Raw genomic sequence first — 17,500 nt, 5'->3', positions numbered from 1 at the left:
GCATATATTTCCCTACAAAAATATCCGAGAAGGAATAGAGTTTAGATTATTATGGTTATTTGTGAATTTGGAAATGGGTGACAGAGATCACTGTGTTTGTGGAAGGAGTTATATGATAGTTGAACCTGTAGGAAATCAGAGAACCTTGAATATGTATATGTCTATGCATAATGTCTTTGTGGTTAGATCTGTTTGGTTACTCAGTTTATGGAAGAGAAGACTTTGTCAATTTTGGCTGCTGCTGTGAAATTAACCAGGTTTTGAAGTATCTGTTCAGGATATAATCTATGTGTGTTCAGCGTGAGGACTAAAAGTATTTTTGCCTTGTGATTGCAATCTGCTGATGGTGTTTGGTGTGAAATGGAGTTTTTTTTTTATTAACCTCATGGAAGTTCTGAAATTACATGTACATGTTCAGTACAACAAAATATTTGCTATGTAATATGTTACATGCAAATATGCCAAGATCCCAATAAATAGATCAACTTTTAAAATTTAAGCACATTAAATAATATGTTTATTTATTTATTTATGGTTTTTATATACCGATCTTCTTACATAATATGTAAATCAAATCGGTTTACAGGGAACAGTTGAAAAGCTTGCTTGTGGGCAATTACATATAACAAAGAACTTATTAGAGTAACGTATTGTATAACTTTTTGAGTAACAATTAAACATAAGATAAAAATACATGGCTAAACATGAACATAAGAACAAAATATACATGGCATAAGAAATTCTTATATGTCTAAATCCAGGGGGGGAGAGAAGAATAGAGGGAGGGGGATGGAGGGGTTATATAGTTGGAGCGGGGAAGATGTAATAAGGTTTCGTTGAAGCAGCTTCTTAGAAATCATGGAAATGCTTGGCTGAATAGCCAGGTTTTCAGTTTTTTCTTATATTATAATAGTATGACCATCATGCCTTAAAGCCATTAATAACACAATAGTTCTGCATCTTGAGTACGGCTTATAGGTTCTTTTGGGACATAGAAATGTTTTTCCCATGATTAAATGCTTTCCTGATTTAACATCTCAGATAGTATTTTACTTGCAATAAGAAAAAAACTTTTTAAAAAATGTGATAATGATTATATATGACCGATGATTACAACTTTCTAAGCCATACTCAGATTCAAGATGCAGAACTATTGTGTCATTAGTGTCTATAACATATGATGGTCATACTATAGAATACATGTGCATAAACTTTAAGATCTATTTTTTGGGATATTGGTCTATTTCACTCTTTTAAGCCTCTTATTATTATACTTGCTTTATAAATATAAATATGCATCAGAATCTGTCTGTGATACTATTTACTAAGTATCATACATGTCTTTCATTGGGCTCTGTTTAGTAAATTGTGACAGTGCTATTGCAGACTTTAATTAGCTAATTCATTAATTAAAATTTGTATATCACCTCCTTGAACAAAAGAATTCCTGAAGCTTTGAACAGAAAAAATATATGAACAATGTACATAAACTCTAAAGTATGCAATAAAAACATACAAGCAATGTCATATAGCTCTGCATACCCCACAAATTACATAGTGGTCTTAGACTAGACAATTCAAAGCCCCCATCCCTACAAACGTGAATAGATATTAAAACCACATTAAAGCAAGTTAGACACATTAGCACAGTTTAGTTAAAGCAATTTTAGTACTTGATTCCCCCCTCAAACACTGCTTCCCATGCTAAAATGCAAAGGATCTCATTGTTATGAAAACAAATGGAATATAGCAAATAATAGGCACATGCAATTAGTTCATTGGTATGGTAATGCTGCTGATGGATGAAGATTAGCTACAGTTCAGCTCAGGGCAGTCCCCCATTACTGCTTAAAGTTGTCTAAAGTCCCAACTTAACCCCTTCCTCTCCTCCCTCCACCATGGCACTAAGCACTCACCAAAAGTATAAATTTGTATGTCTCCATCCCTTGCTTAAAACCATGCCCCCACCCAAAATGCCCCCCCCCCCCCGAAAAAAAACTCTGACCCCCAAACCCATGGAATTTTCCTACTCCAAGGAACTGCTAAGATCTTTGCTCCTGCCCCACTGGCACTCTCATCCAAAATGGTGCCAGCCAATGTAAGGTTTCCCTTTACCCTAGCTGTTAAAACAACACTCTTCCTCAGTATTCACTAAAATGCAGGAACTAACCAGCTTTAGAACTTGGTATTAACACCCACTTTTAAAGTTGTTTTGTAAATAAGCCCTATTATCAAAGCCTCAAGTTTCCTGGACAAATATTTCAAGATTTTGTGGCAAAAGTTAACACATTCTGACAGATTCTTCAAAATTATGTGGCAATTATGTGCAAATTCGCAGCATTTTGCATAAAGATTCACATCTCAAACTAAGCCAAAAATGTCATTTTTTTTCACTGAAAACCTTTCACATTGTTTTTAAATATTTAAGATATATACAAATACAAAAATTAACTATTTAGTAAGTAAAGACATATAAGTTACAAACTCAACTGTGAAATATCACTTTCATTTTGAATTGAATTGCAGTGCAATTATCCTTTTTTATATTTTCTTGCAAAACGTCCTTGTCATCTTTCCAAGTATATGAGTTTATGTATGCTGAAATTTCCCACAGCATTATCAGTTTGTCATGCCATTAATTAAACAGAAAGATATGTCTGCATATATTGGACAAATAGCAACTGACATATAAAGGAGTTGAATTAGCACAAGTTTGAACTTGAGAGCTGTAGTGCCAGCTGTCAGCGCTTCTATAAATTGAAATTAATGTCCTCCTTGTCAGTTGTGGGAGCCCAGCAGTTGCAGGCTTCCAAAACTTTTCCAAGACTCTAGCTTGCACATGGTTTTATGAGGTTTGGTTACCTCAGAGATCAGAATTGCTCTCCCTGTTGCTGCCACAATGCAAGCATAAGAATCTTTGTATAAAGATGAAATTCTTCTAAAAGGACATCACTGCATCCAGGAATTATATCAAAATCATCTTTGAACATAAGAACATAAGAAAATGCCATACTGGGTCAGACCAAGGGTCCATCAAGCCCAGCATCCTGTTTCCAACAGTGGCCAATCCAGGCCATAAGAACCTGGCAAGTACCCAAAAACTAAGTCTATTCCATGTAACCATTGCTAATGGCAGTGGCTATTCTCTAAGTGAACTTAATAGCAGGTAATGGACTTCTCCTCCAAGAACTTATCCAATCCTTTTTTAAACACAGCTATACTAACTGCACGAACCACATTCTCTGGCAACAAATTCCAGAGTTTAATTGTGCGTTGAGTAAAAAAGAACTTTCTCCGATTAGTTTTAAATGTGCCCCATGCTAACTTCATGGAGTGTCCCCTAGTCCTTCTACTATCCGAAAGAGTAAATAACCGATTCACATCTACCCGTTCTAGACCTCTCATGATTTTAAACACCTCTATCATATCCCCCCTCAGTCGTCTCTTCTCCAAGCTGAAAAGTCCTAACCTCTTTAGTCTTTCCTCATAGGGGAGTTGTTCCATTCCCCTTATCATTTTGGTAGCCCTTCTCTGTACCTTCTCCATCGCAATTATATCTTTTTTGAGATGCGGCGACCAGAATTGTACACAGTATTCAAGGTGCGGTCTCACCATGGAGTGATACAGAGGCATTATGACATTTTCCGTTTTATTCATCATTCCTTTTCTAATAATTCCCAACATTCTGTTTGCTTTTTTGACTGCCGCAGCACACTGAACCGACGATTTCAATGTGTTATCCACTATGACACCTAGATCTCTTTCTTGGGTTGTAGCACCTAATATGGAACCCAACATCGTGTAATTATAGAATGGATTATTTTTCCCTATATGCATCACCTTGCACTTATCCACATTAAATTTCATCTGCCATTTGGATGCCCAATTTTCCAGTCTCACAAGGTCTTCCTGCAATTTATCACAATCTGCTTGTGATTTAACTACTCTGCACAATTTTGTGTCATCTGCAAATTTGATTATCTCACTCGTCGTATTTCTTTCCAGATCATTTATAAATATATTGAACAGTAAGGGTCCCAACACAGAACCCTGAGGTACTCCACTGTCCACTCCCTTCCACTGAGAAAATTGCCCATTTAATCCTACTCTCTGTTTCCTGTCTTTTAGCCAGTTTGCAATCCACGAAAGGACATCGCCACCTATCCCATGACTTTTTACTTTTCCTAGAAGCCTCTCATGAGGAACTTTGTCAAACGCCTTCTGAAAATCCAAGTATACTATATCTACCGGTTCACCTTTATCCACATGTTTATTAACTCCTTCAAAAAAGTGAAGCAGATTTGTGAGGCAAGACTTGCCCTGGGTAAAGCCATGCTGACTTTGTTCCATTAAACCATGTCTTTCTATATGTTCTGTGATTTTGATGTTTATAACACTTTCCACTATTTTTCCTGGCACTGAAGTCAGGCTAACCGGTCTGTAGTTTCCCGGATCGCCCCTGGAGCCCTTTTTAAATATTGGGGTTACATTTGCTATCCTCCAGTCTTCAGGTACAATGGATAATTTGAATGATAAGTTACAAATTTTTACTAATAGGTCTGAAATTTCATTTTTTAGTTCCTTCAGAACTCTGGGGTGTATACCATCCGGTCCAGGTGATTTACTACTCTTCAGTTTGTCAATCAGGCCTACCACATCTTCTAGGTTCACCGTGATTTGATTCAGTCCATCTGAATCATTACCCATGAAAACCTTCTCCATTACGGGTACCTCCCCAACATCCTCTTCAGTAAACACCGAAGCAAAGAAATCATTTAATCTTTCCGCGATGGCCTTATCTTCTCTAAGTGCCCCTTTAACCCCTCGATCATCTAACGGTCCAACTGACTCCCTCACAGGCTTTCTGCTTCGGATATATTTAAAAAAGTTTTTACTGTGAGTTTTTGCCTCTACGGCCAACTTCTTTTCAAAATCTCTCTTAGCCTGTCTTATCAATGTCTTACATTTAACTTGCCAATGTTTATGCTTTATCCTATTTTCTTCTGTTGGATCCTTCTTCCAATTTTTGAATGAAGATCTTTTGGCTAAAATAGCTTCTTTCACCTCCCCTTTTAACCATGCCGGTAATTGTTTTGCCTTCTTTCCACCTTTCTGGTTTGATTTAAGAGATCTTTGAGGGACCAAGCATTCTGACTGCTTTCTCTGTCAACTCTAACCTCTCCCCTCCTCTCCTGTTCCCTTCTGGACAGGAGGATTGGGGCAGAGGGAACAATAGGAGATGAGGGGCTGGATTAGAAGGCAAAGTGCCTCTTCTCTCTCTCTCCATCTGCTTGAGCCTTGACCTCACCCCTGCCCTACTGTCCCCTGCAGACTGCTTGCAAGGGGAGAGTATAGAACAGGAAGCAGAGAGAGCTGAGGCTCAGATGATAGCTTTCTTCAGATGATTGAATTGCATCAGGTGTGTTGATTGTATGGCAAAATTATGTGTGTTAATTATGTGGAAATTATGCAATTTCGCCTGCAGTTGCAAAATTGTGGGTTCCTGGGAATGGTGCCTTTTATTTGCTATATTGCATTTTATTGTATCTTTCCTTACATTAGACTGCAGAGCAGAGGGGATTTACTTTCTCTGTTTATATATATAATAAATTATATATATGTCACCCATTCTTGGGGAATATATCTAATTCCAAAGAACCTTAAAATAATTTCTTTAGCTGATCTAGCTCCTCTGTCCTTTCCTCAACTCTTCTGTCTCCTTTCTGTGGGGGGAAGACTAACCTTGGCTCACGCACTAGAAACCTTTTGTATATGTGTGTGTGTGTGTGTGTTACCATAGCTCTTTGGGGAAGGTACCGGAACAGACCAGGCAAGATTCACTGGATGAGTGCTCAAATAATATTTTACTGTGAATTATAGTAAGGCAAGCAAGATGTTTAAATAACTTATGGCTTGATTTTAAAAGGTACCAATCCACCTGATCGGGCAAGGGAAGTAGTCAGTTGGTGGAGTAGTTGCAAGATATCGACGGTTGGTGAACTGGTAGAGATTTGTGACGGTGGAAAGACAGATTGTGCCCGGAGGTTTCTTGCTGTGAAAATAGTTAGTAATATTCTAAATCTGTGAGTATGATACTTCACGCATATCCAGCATAGCTCTCTGCTTCAACGGCAGGGGAGAAGAAAAACTGATACTTCACGCATATCCAGCATAGCTCTCTGCTTCAACAGCAGGGGAGAAGAAAAAAGGATTCGCACTCACAAAGCGGGGAGTAGCTGGCTTGTTACGGCGGTTACTACCCCAAACCAAATAAGCCTGATACTTCACTTTCAATGCATATCCTGCTTCAACGGCAGGGGAGAAGAAAAACTGATACTTCACGCATATCCAGCATAGCTCTCTGCTTCAACGGCAGGGGAGAAGAAAAACTGATACTACAAGCATATCCAGCATAGCTCCCTGCTTCAACAGCAGGGGAGAAGAAAAACAACCAATAAGGGCTGAACAACACAGTCTGGGTAAAACAAATAAGCATGGGTGTAGCTTGCTTATTGCGGCGGTTACTTCCCCTACTACCCATAACTAATCAAGCTTGATATTTCACTTGGTTGCAGCTCCATCACTGCTCTCTACATTAATGGTGGGGGTGGAAGGGAAATAGAACCAAAGAGCTAAGAGAAACAGATAAGTATGAGAAAAAAATGTGAAGCTTGCTGGGCAGACTGGATGGGCCGTTTGGTCTTCTTCTGCCGTCATTTCTATGTTTCTATGTTTCTATGGTTATCAGGTATTTAATATGGTATTGGGTTAATATTGTTTATAACAGTTGGTTTGTATTCCAGGTAAGAATTGTTCAGTAGCACCTCGATAGTTGTAGTGTACTGGTGTCGCTCCATTTGAGGTGTGTAGCTTGTCCATCAAAGTTTGTATTTAATTGTGGGAGTTATGGACATAATGGAGATTATGGATGTTTTAGATTAAATGGTTGTGTCAATATTATTTCTTATCTTTTTTCAGTGGATATTGGGAAAATAATTAAGTGAGTGGTGTGGACATGTATCGGGTACTGTTTAATTAAGTAAGTTGGTTTTAAAGGTATTAGGTGATATCCTATTGGTGGATGTATGTATAACATAGTATTTAAGTGGTGGATATGCTAATTCTTTATATGTATGTTCTAGGAGTTTTGCTTGTGAGTGGGGTTAATAACGTGATATTCTAGAGGTGGTTACAGACCTCCCCTGACGAAGCCCTGAGTGGGTGAAACAAAGCACCTTATTGGGGTAAACATCACTAAAGAAGGGGTGAATTTCATTGAAGAAAGGAGTAGAACATCTTGTGCACCCGATGAAGATATGCGAGCATCTCTAGATTTTTATGGGATGAAGTTTTTATTATGAATGAATGAGGTGTGATTGTGGTGTGTATGCTTATTGGGGTGATGGGTGATTAAATGTCCATTTTTTGTACGTGTGCAAAATTGTAATGAGTTGATCACATTGTCATATCTACTCTAGTTGAGATTGGTATGTATTATAAATGTTGGACAATGTGGTTGTAACAAATTCTATGACATGATTAAGGTATGAAATGTAATAAATTAATGACAATATTTTTGTAATAAATATATGTTTTGATTGTAAAGGGAAGAAATGCAATAATCAATATATAATGTTTTATAAAATATGTGAGTTGTGTGTATAAAAATTAAAAATATTGAATATACAATGTGGGATATAATTAGTGTTGTAGATTTATTGATTTTAAAAGGGCCACACACGTAAAAAATGGGGGTTACGCGTGTGGCCGGGACTTGTACATGCTGCGCACATTTTAGAATGGCCCCGTCATGCACATAACCTCTGTTATGCTTCGAAGTGCCGGGCCCTGCAAAAGGGGTGGGCCAGGGGGGCCATGGTCTGGGCAGGGAGAGGCTGGGTAAGGGGTGGGCCGGGACAGCACCTTTAGCCTCTGCCTTGGGGAAGTGCGTGCCAGCAGCTGGCTGGCACGTGGGTATTACTTCTGCTCTCGAGGAGCAGTAAGTATTAAAATAAAAAATTTAGGGATAGGTAGGGTAAGGTTATGGGTTAGGGAGGAGAGGGGAAGAGGTAGGAAGGGTATGGTTAGAGATAAGAAAGTCACTCCCAGTCCACTCCTTAATTGGAGATGACTGGGAGGGAACTGGGGGATGCCCGATTGCATCACTGCATGTATTTTTCTAATATCCCCCCCATGCGCGGAGCAAGCCACCCACCCACACATGCATGTGTGGATATGAAAATCCAGCATGCATGTGTGCATGGGACCCATATTTTATAATATGCGCATGCCGACGCACGCATGTTACAAAATTGGCGCATCCATGTGCACGTGCCAGGAACTGAGTTCACACTGATATGTGCACTCCTTTTAAAATGGACTCCTTTTTTTTATTTTTAAACTTTTAACAAGAATATAACAAGAATATATCTTGCTAGGGAAATACAGTACAATTCAAATATAATACTAGTAGTAAAGAAATGAAATATTACAATTCACTCTTTGTACTAAAAGTAAAGGAAAACAAGAGCGGATAATCTAAAGAAACATATATTTTAAACTTAATTCAGGTCGCCAGGTAATTAGACATAACCTATTCTATTTGTGGACCACATGTGTGCTACCTCTGGGTGTGAGCTTCCAAAAAGGCTCTTAACTAATCTATTTCAAAGAAGGCATAGTTAACATTATTATAATATATAGCACATTTGCGTGGATAGCGTAAAACAAATTTCTCTCCTAATTTCAATACATCAGGTCTTAATTCAAGAAAATGTTTCCGTTTCATCTGTGTAGATCTGGTCAGGACCGTAAAACAGCAATTGCCTATTACAGAAAAACATTTTCAGAATATTATTGTGCTCTGACACAAATGCAAATGTAACTATGACCGGTCTCCTCTGGATAATTTCTATTTCATTAGAAAGTTCCAAAATTTCAGAAATGTCCAAAAATTGACTCCTTAATATTCAGTTACATCCAGATTTAGTGATGATTTTAGAATACAGGTGTTTAGAAGTTCTTTTCCTGTGTAGGTGTCCCTCAGTGTGGGGAGTTGGAGATCTTTGTATCCTCCATTTTGGAAGAACAGGTATCCCAACAAGACCGGGGTGTCCTAGCAATGTAGAGGATTCCTGGGTCTCACAGTACCAGGTGCATGTCATTATCTCCAGCCTATCAGTGGTCCTGCATCCCGGGCTAGAAACTCTGATTGGAGGTCTCCAGGTGTCATTCTCCTCTTCTCTCCAATTCTGTTTTCAAGGGCCTCTTTTGAGGGAAAGATCTATTCTGAAAGCAGATCTTAACTTCCAGTTCTGAGCTAGGAAGGGGGCAGAAAAATGCTTCCTTCTCAATAGATGGTACAAGCTCAATCTTAGAAAAAAACTGGAACCTTGTTATGATCTCTGCAATCTCCTCTTGACTGGGTGAAGCAGTGTACAGAGTCCTCCTGCATTCCTGGGGAGGTTTTTGTTTTTTTTTGCCTCCCAGAAGGTACAGGTCTAGTAGTTAAAAATCTTAAAAGTATTCAAAAGTGAAAAGAAAACACTCTTCCCCTTCTTCCCTCCAGTCTGTATTATAAAGACTAGGCTGAGTATCTCCCTTGCCGTGCAAAACTGAGGGCCTTGGAGAGCACATAAACCATTTCTTCCTTCGACAAACTCAAAGGTGCACTGTCTCAACTATCCCGAAACTCACCCCCCTTTCTGGAATGAGATTATACCATTCAGCCAGCTTTAGGGGGAGGAGCTGTAAGGAATGGTATATCCACCATGGCTGACTAAATGCAAGGTGTCTACATATAACAAATAAAAACAAAATTATTCATCTGTTTTATTTTACTTGGGGTTTTTTGCAATTTTTTTCAATCTTACTTCTCTCCATCTTCCTTTTATGTTTTGTTTTATTTTTTCAGGAGTTTTATTTTATTTTCTCTTTTTCCATTTCTCTTTAACTTTCTTAATTTCTGGCCCTTTTCTATTTATTTCATTTCTCCAATCATACACCTTGCCCCTAAACTCTCTCCTTATCAAGTTCCCCAATGTCTCTGAATGTCCCAGATGTCTTTTCTTCTTCCTAACCTTACTAATTTCTCCTGCCATCCATTCAATTGACAATGTTAATGTTATTTTCAGATGCATAATGAGAAGTATATGTCTTGGGACCATATCAGTTGTAGGAAATATTGCTTTTGGACTATAATTTTCCATTACTCATTAGAAACAATATTGCTATATCAGTCTCAGATGAGTTCTTTATTGAGATGTTATTACAAAAGTGATGTGTGTTACCTGAGTCTTTAAAATGCAGATTTATATAACTTTTCATGTATTATGTTCTATAGTGATGTGTAAATTGGATGTATTATAATACATTGCACTGCATTTTGTCAATAGAAAGACCAATAATCTGAGCTCATCAGTCAGGGCACCATTAGAGAGAGAAAATGACAGTTTAGCAAACATTTAGTAAAGTTCAGGGAAGCTTATTAGCACTGTATTACTACATGTGTTATGGTTCCCTGAGTCTATTCTGTTAGGGCTCCCAGAGTCAGGGACACTCACCTGGGGAGCAGCATGGGTTGGCAAGACAGAACTTGGAACAAGAAAAGGGCCGGTCTTCCGCCTAGCTAGCTCCTTCCCCCACAGGTTGAACCCTTGGGTTCTGGGAGCCAGTAGGCCTCTGTGTCGGCAATACATCATTGTGGTAAGTCCACACAGGCAAGGCTTGGACAAGGCAGACTGGAGACTAGCAGGGCAAGGCAGGCTGTAAACTGTGGCTGAAAATAAGGCAGGCCTAGCTTGGCAAGCAAGGCACAAAGCAGGCAGACTGGCAAGCAGGACAAAGCAAGGGCTGGCTACAAACAGCACCTGCAACTAGACGAGATGCAGTTAATTAAGGGAAGACAAAGACAAGACACTGGTATAGGCAAGACTGGACAGGATACTGGAACAAACAGGACAAAACCAGCAAAGAAGACAAGGGCAGGAGTCAGACAAGGCAGACAAGCGAAAATCTGAGCAAAGAACATACAAGTCCGACGGCAACAAGGCTAAAGGAAGAGTAGACCCAAAGGCATCAAGGCAAAGCACAAGGCAGAAGGCCTGTTGGCCACAAGACAAGGCTAGAGCAAGGCAGAAAGCCCATAGGCCACAAGACAAGGCTAGAGCAAGACAGTAGGTCACAAGACCAAGCAAGACAGAACAAGAATCAGGTCACAGAGCCAGAAGTGACATCTAGAGAAGACAGGAAGCTTCTGGCAAGACAGGTTTACATAAGGCTGGGACTTGGGAGTGGCAAGGGCAGTAAGGAGGAGCCTGGCAAGACTAGTAGACAGGCTTACTGAGGGCCTCTGCTGGTAGAGAGGCATCAAGAAGGTAGGAAAAGGCCATGAAGCAGGCAAAATCCTAACAATATGCAAGAGTCAACACTGTTCTAATATAATGAGATCACTGTGCTGAGAGCTAGAAACTCCAAAATGCCAAAATATAAAAGCTCTTTCTTTTCTAATTGCAGCTCAGACAAATTATGCTCCCTACTTCTTTGATAATGGTGCTAGCAGCACAAATGGGAATATGGCCCTCCTCAGTATTCCTGAAGATACACCTACTGGTTAGTATAAAATAATACAATTGTTTGTTTGTTTCCACTGTATTGATTATATGACAGTTAACAGAAATAAGAAATTAAAAATGTACATATTCTAGTGGGAGCCAACAGGAATGTTGACTGACTGTTAGCTTGCCCTAGACCACAAATGAACTGTTCTTTAAGCCAGTGGTTGTCAAATCAGTGAACCTTTTTCCTTTCCAGAATTTTCAGAAAACTGAAATCTTGAGCAAGATGCATTATTTTTAAACTGTGCAAGCAAGCTAACTTGCAGGTTGCTTGCCATTTTGTTACTCTTTCCTTCTCCTACCTATTACACCACTGAATTTCTCTTCCTTACCAAATACTTCTCCAGGTTTTGGTTGATCCCATGAGCAATTTTGCATTAAGCCCCATGCCAAAAGTTGTCAAAAAAATGAAAAAACAAAAATTATCAACGTCTGCAAAAAAAATAAAAAATTACATGTGAAATTTTAAATGATGTAACCCCCTCCTCCAAAACCAAATTCTCCTTCTCTTTAGAGCACACATGAAAGACTCAAGTTCCATTCTACTGCTTGAGGCCACACTTAGCAAGAGAAGAAGAAAGAAGTATTCAACCAGTTTAACCACATAACGACAGAACACTCCTTGATAGTTTATAATAGATATTATATATAGTGCAATAACATTTGTTCTCATAGTACATTTAGTACATCAGTCAGAGATGATCTAAACAGTAGGATCTCCCTTTTATTAAATAGAGACTAATTTTATAGCATTCATTCATTTTCTTCATATGCTAAACTTACATTGCCATGGATACCAGTATACTCTGGCTATCATTTGTACCTGTTCTATGGGATGTAGTTCTCTTATTGAAAGTTTCTCTTAAGAGGATTTGGGAGTACATTCATCACTTGCATATGGGTGGTTTTTTGTAAGAATTTCCTGTAATAGTGGTCATTCATCAATCACTTAAAGCTCCCAAATTGTAAACAGCCCATTAGTAATGTCACAAACAAAGATAAATGTGTTATTGCTATAATTTTTTTTCTTTACTGAAGAAAAGATCAGTGGTTTAAAAGTTCTCAAAATGTTCAAAAATTGTTATTTTTTTTTAAGCTTGATCACATTCCAAGGTCTATGTAGAAATAGCTAGATGAGGGACAGAAAACGATGAGAAAAATAAAAAAATAAATAAAACAGACTGGCATAATTACAGGATAATATGCAAATTATACAGCAATATATTAAAATAAATGCAACTAGAAATAATTATAAAATAAAAACAGAAAACAATGTAAATATATATATATATATATATATATATATATATATATATATAAATCAATACACATGTATTAAAGCAATATATAAAACAATAAATACATAAAAAACAATAACTGGTTCTAAAAACATGTTAAGAGTGCCAACATTGCTGTTTTTTACACAAATGCCTACCTCAGCAGAATATTTAAAACCAAGATAAAAATATTTCACATGGATAAGAAAGATTCCTTTATATGAATGGCAAGTGACAGCCAATCAGAAGTATTTAACTTCAACTGACTATATTGTTAAAAGCAAATGCCCATTATTTGTAAAGAAATGTTCCAAAGTGCCACAGAAAATGCCAGAGGTCTCTACTGCTGTATCAATAAAAGTTCTGAAGCACAGTCATGGTCACACTAAAAGTTGAGTTATGTTTCATATGATATCTTTTTATGTTTTTTTTAATTAATAAGCAATAGGGATGTGAATCGTTTTTTGACGATTTAAAATATTGTCCGATATATTTTAAATCGTCAAAAATCTTTAGGGCCACGATACAATACCAATTCCCCCGATTTATCGTCAAAAAATCGTAAATCGGGGGAAGGGGGAGGGCAGGAAAACCAGCACACTAAAACCCCCTAAAACCCACCCACGACCCTTTAAATTAAATCCCCCACCCTCCCGAACCCCCCCCCCCAAATGCCTTAAATTACCTGGGGGTCCAGCGGCGGTCCGGAACGGCAGCGGTCCGGAACGGCCTCCTGCAATTGAATTGTGTTGTCTTCAGCCGGCGACACAATTCAATTGCAGGAGGCCGTTCCGGACCGCTGCCGTTCCGGACCGCCGCTGGACCCCCAGGTAATTTAAGGCATTTGGGGGGGGGTTCGGGAGGGTGGGGGATTTAATTTAAAGGGTCGGGGTGGGTTTTAGGGGGTTTTAGTGTGCCGGCTCACGATTTTCACGATACTTCAAACACCCAAACGGCAACAATACGATTCCCTCCCCCTCCCAGCTGAAATTGATCGTTAAGACGATCGAGGACACGATTCACATCTCTAATAAGCAATCCCCTGAAATTGTCATCTTGCTAACACAAGGCCATGTTGGCCTTATTTTTAAGGAACCTTCTAGATGTCAACTGTTCACATTAATTTTGTTCAATAAATTTTGTGTAATTACTCTTAGTTTTATAGTACTATTGTTAGCATTGTTAACTATTTGTCACCATTCTTTTTTGACATAAAATCAAAGACCATTACCAGTGGTTTGCCTGGCATATTTTCCTAGGTGGATCTTCCTAAAGGGTTTTGATGGACTAGGGCACACTATCCATTTCCTGACCTCATATAGGTTTGGGGCATTTCTGAAATAGTGAACAGGCATTAACAAGAGGTTGTCCCAGTTTAATTTTTATCAACACCTCCAAGCTTTCAAACAGCTGTTTCAGGATTTTGTTAAAATGTTCAATGAGCTTATCCATTTGGGAATGAAAAATGAATATATATATATATATATATATATATATATATATATATATATAATATATATATTATATATCTATATAATATATATATATATGAATAAATATATATATATATATATATATATATACTATATATATATATATATCTATCTATATATATATATATATATATATATATATATATTTTATTTATTCATTTTTCATTCCCAAATGGATAAGCTCATTGAACATTTTAACAAAATCCTGAAACAGCTGTTTGAAAGCTTGGAGGTGTTGATAAAAATTAAACTGGGACAACCTCTTGTTAATGCCTGTTCACTATTTCAGAAATGCCCCAAACCTATATGAGGCCTCTCTCTTTTTCAACTATTATATGAGAGAACCCCTCAAGAATAGCTAGATATTATATAAGGAATTTGGAAGAAAGAGCCAGAGCCAGGTGAAAATGTAATAGATTATATATCCTTAAAGATGAATTTTAAAAACCCAACTCATGCATTAATTAGTAGGGATGTGAATCGTTTTTGAACGATTAAAATTATCGTCAGATAATTTTAAAATCGTCCAAAATCGTTAGAGTGCACGATACAATACAAATGCCCCCGATTTATCGTCAGGGGCATTTGTATTGTATCGTTAAATAGGGTGCGGGAAAACCGGCACACCAAAAAAAACCCTAAAACCCACCCCGAACCTTTAAAACAAATCCCCCACCCTCCCGAACCCCCCCAAAATGTTTTAAATTACCTGGGGTCCAGTGGGGGGGTCCCGACGCGATCTCCAGCTCTCTGGCCATGGCTGCGTTGAGAAATGGCGCCGGTTGCCCTTTGCCCTTATCATGTGACAGGGCAAAGGTAGCGCCGCTCCTGGACCCCCGCTGGACTTTTGGCAAGTCTTGTGGGGGTCAGGAGGCCCCCCCCCCCCAAGCTGAGCCTGGGGACTGCATTAAATACAGGGGCTCTGATCTCTCTGCCTCCTGCTGCTTCTTCTTCTTCTTCTCCCACTACATCTATGAGTAAGGACCTGTGGAGCATGGGTATTGGGTGGCTGGTCCCAGGAGCATCCCGGCTGGTCCCTGAGCATTCCTGGCTGGACCGGCATGTTCCTGCTCGAGAGCTGTGGAAACAGAGAAGAAAAACAAAACATAAGTACACCAGAGCTGCACTTTGCTTCTTTGCAAAGTGATCATCTAATGCCAATTTCTGTGGGCTTTTTACTAAAGGGTTTTTGCCATTCTGGGTCAATGGGAAAAACGCCTAGTAAAAGACCCCTAATGTCTACAGCTGTTGTTGTCTGGCCATTTATGGGTGAGGTAAACTTATTGACATCGGCTTGTGTGGTGTCCTCCTCACACTCCTCTCACTCCTCCTCTGCTCCTCCTTCACTCCTTACACACCTCATTCACTCCTCTTCTGATTCTCATACTCCTCCTCTGCTCCTCAATCTCCTCCTCCACTCCTCACACTCCTCCTCATCTCATCCTCCACTCCACAGAAAATGACAAACAGGACTTGCTATCTTTCACTCCAACAATTATCACAAAAGACAAAGGTAAAGGGAAACAAATGACAACACAAAACAGCACAACTCAGTTAGAAATTGCAAAACTACACCACCAAAGCTCCTCTAACATCACTAACCTCCTCTCCTCTCACTCCAATGCCCAGCACATCCTCAAAGAAGGAGGGGCAGGAAGTGAGCATTTATACTAGGAAAAATATCATGTGCGCAATGATGTACCGTGTACCGCAATGACATACCGCGCACCTTGATGACATACCATGGTGTGCGTTACCTCCTTGTGTGCTGCGGCAAGCCACCAATTTGAATAAACATGCCCTTTTTGTTTATTACATGCAATAGTCAAGCGATAAACAAAGCATTTTTGATGAATCTAGGTGTAAGTTTTTACCTGAGAAAATGGAGGGTAAATGACTTGATTTGAATGCTGGTTTTCCTGGTTTGTAGACTGCTGCTCTAACTACTAGGTAGGGTTCATATTGTCCCTTGCCATTGAGAAGACACATTCACTTGGCATGCTGGTTGATGGGCAGGAAAGATATTCCTGTGTCACCTTGGCTAAGTCTGGCCAGACTGCCAACTTTGGTGACCAAAATGCCTGTGCATCTGTTTCCATGTCCTCAATGGGCTCTGTGAGTTAGCGTGTCACAGAAATTTCTGTTTGGGTCTACTTTGCTGGGTTGGGCCGAGGTTCTGACTTGCCAGCTTCTTTTCCCGTGTCAGGAAAGATGGTTCTGTTTGAACAACTTGGCTTTGTAATATTAAGATGGGGGAGCAGTCTAGCTAACTAGGTGCTTTTCATGCCTGCACTACTCTCTGAGGGGGCCACTCTTTCCTGTGCTACATCCCTACCATGCCTCTGCCTCTTGTGCTCCTGTTCAAATACCCTACCTACCAGTATCTCCTTCATGTGTGTGAAACACTGGGACTGGAGTGTGAGACTCCCTTTTACTTGTGGATCACAAAGTGTGGCAAGAATGAATGTATTGTTTTTTGTGAGAGGTTTCAGTCTCTCTTACACCTGCTGCTGCAAGGAGTCCACCAACAGCAACACCTCTGCCTCTATTCACTCTTGATCATAGATACTTATACCTTTTCCTCCAGAAGATTTACTATAGAGATGACTCAGCCCAGGATGGCACTTCTGGAACTCAGATCTTCCATGGCGTCCTTGAAGGAGCTTCCAGCAGCTGCCTCATCACTACCCAATCATGATGCCCAGGGGGCAATCCACACCTATTTGTTTCCAGAGACACATTGTGAAGGGATGTCTACAGCTCCACCAAATCTGTAGCATCATAGAGGTGGAATTCCAGCAGGCGCCAACATCTTTAATCAGACACTCATGAGACATCCCGCGTTCTTCCTGCTTCTCAAGGAGAAGCAGATCTCATTCATGTTTTGAAATAAATGTCCTGCTATTTTCTTCTACCTTTCTATCACATCCTTCAGGAATAGATTCCCACAGTCCTTGAGCCCCAGCCGCAGGGCACACCATACTACCAACCTGTAGCAGATACCCTGAACGCCTCATATTCCATTGAAATTATCATATATTTCTCTATGTGTGCCACAAAGAAACCTGCTTGAAGATTCCTGCTGCTCTAGTCTAGGTGCTAGGGATCTGCAGAG

The 17,500-nt window shown here is 39.3% G+C and overlaps 1 long non-coding RNA gene across 1 annotated transcript in view; it reads left to right on the top strand.

Annotated features, from left to right (window-relative positions):
- LOC115082259 overlaps nucleotides 1-11,605 on the top strand; it is a 32,808-nt gene extending 21,203 nt beyond the window's left edge. The window contains exon 3 of the long non-coding RNA XR_003854114.1: nucleotides 11,515-11,605. This is a non-coding gene — a long non-coding RNA (uncharacterized LOC115082259). The remainder of the gene's footprint in view (nucleotides 1-11,514) is intronic.
- Nucleotides 11,606-17,500: the final 5,895 nt, after the last annotated feature.

Source organism: Rhinatrema bivittatum, unplaced genomic scaffold (genome assembly GCF_901001135.1).
Source record: "Rhinatrema bivittatum unplaced genomic scaffold, aRhiBiv1.1, whole genome shotgun sequence".
Classification (NCBI taxonomy): Eukaryota; Metazoa; Chordata; class Amphibia; order Gymnophiona; family Rhinatrematidae; genus Rhinatrema; species Rhinatrema bivittatum.
The sequence above is the reverse complement of the archived record's forward strand: the minus strand, read 5'-3'. Positions and strand labels throughout refer to the sequence as shown.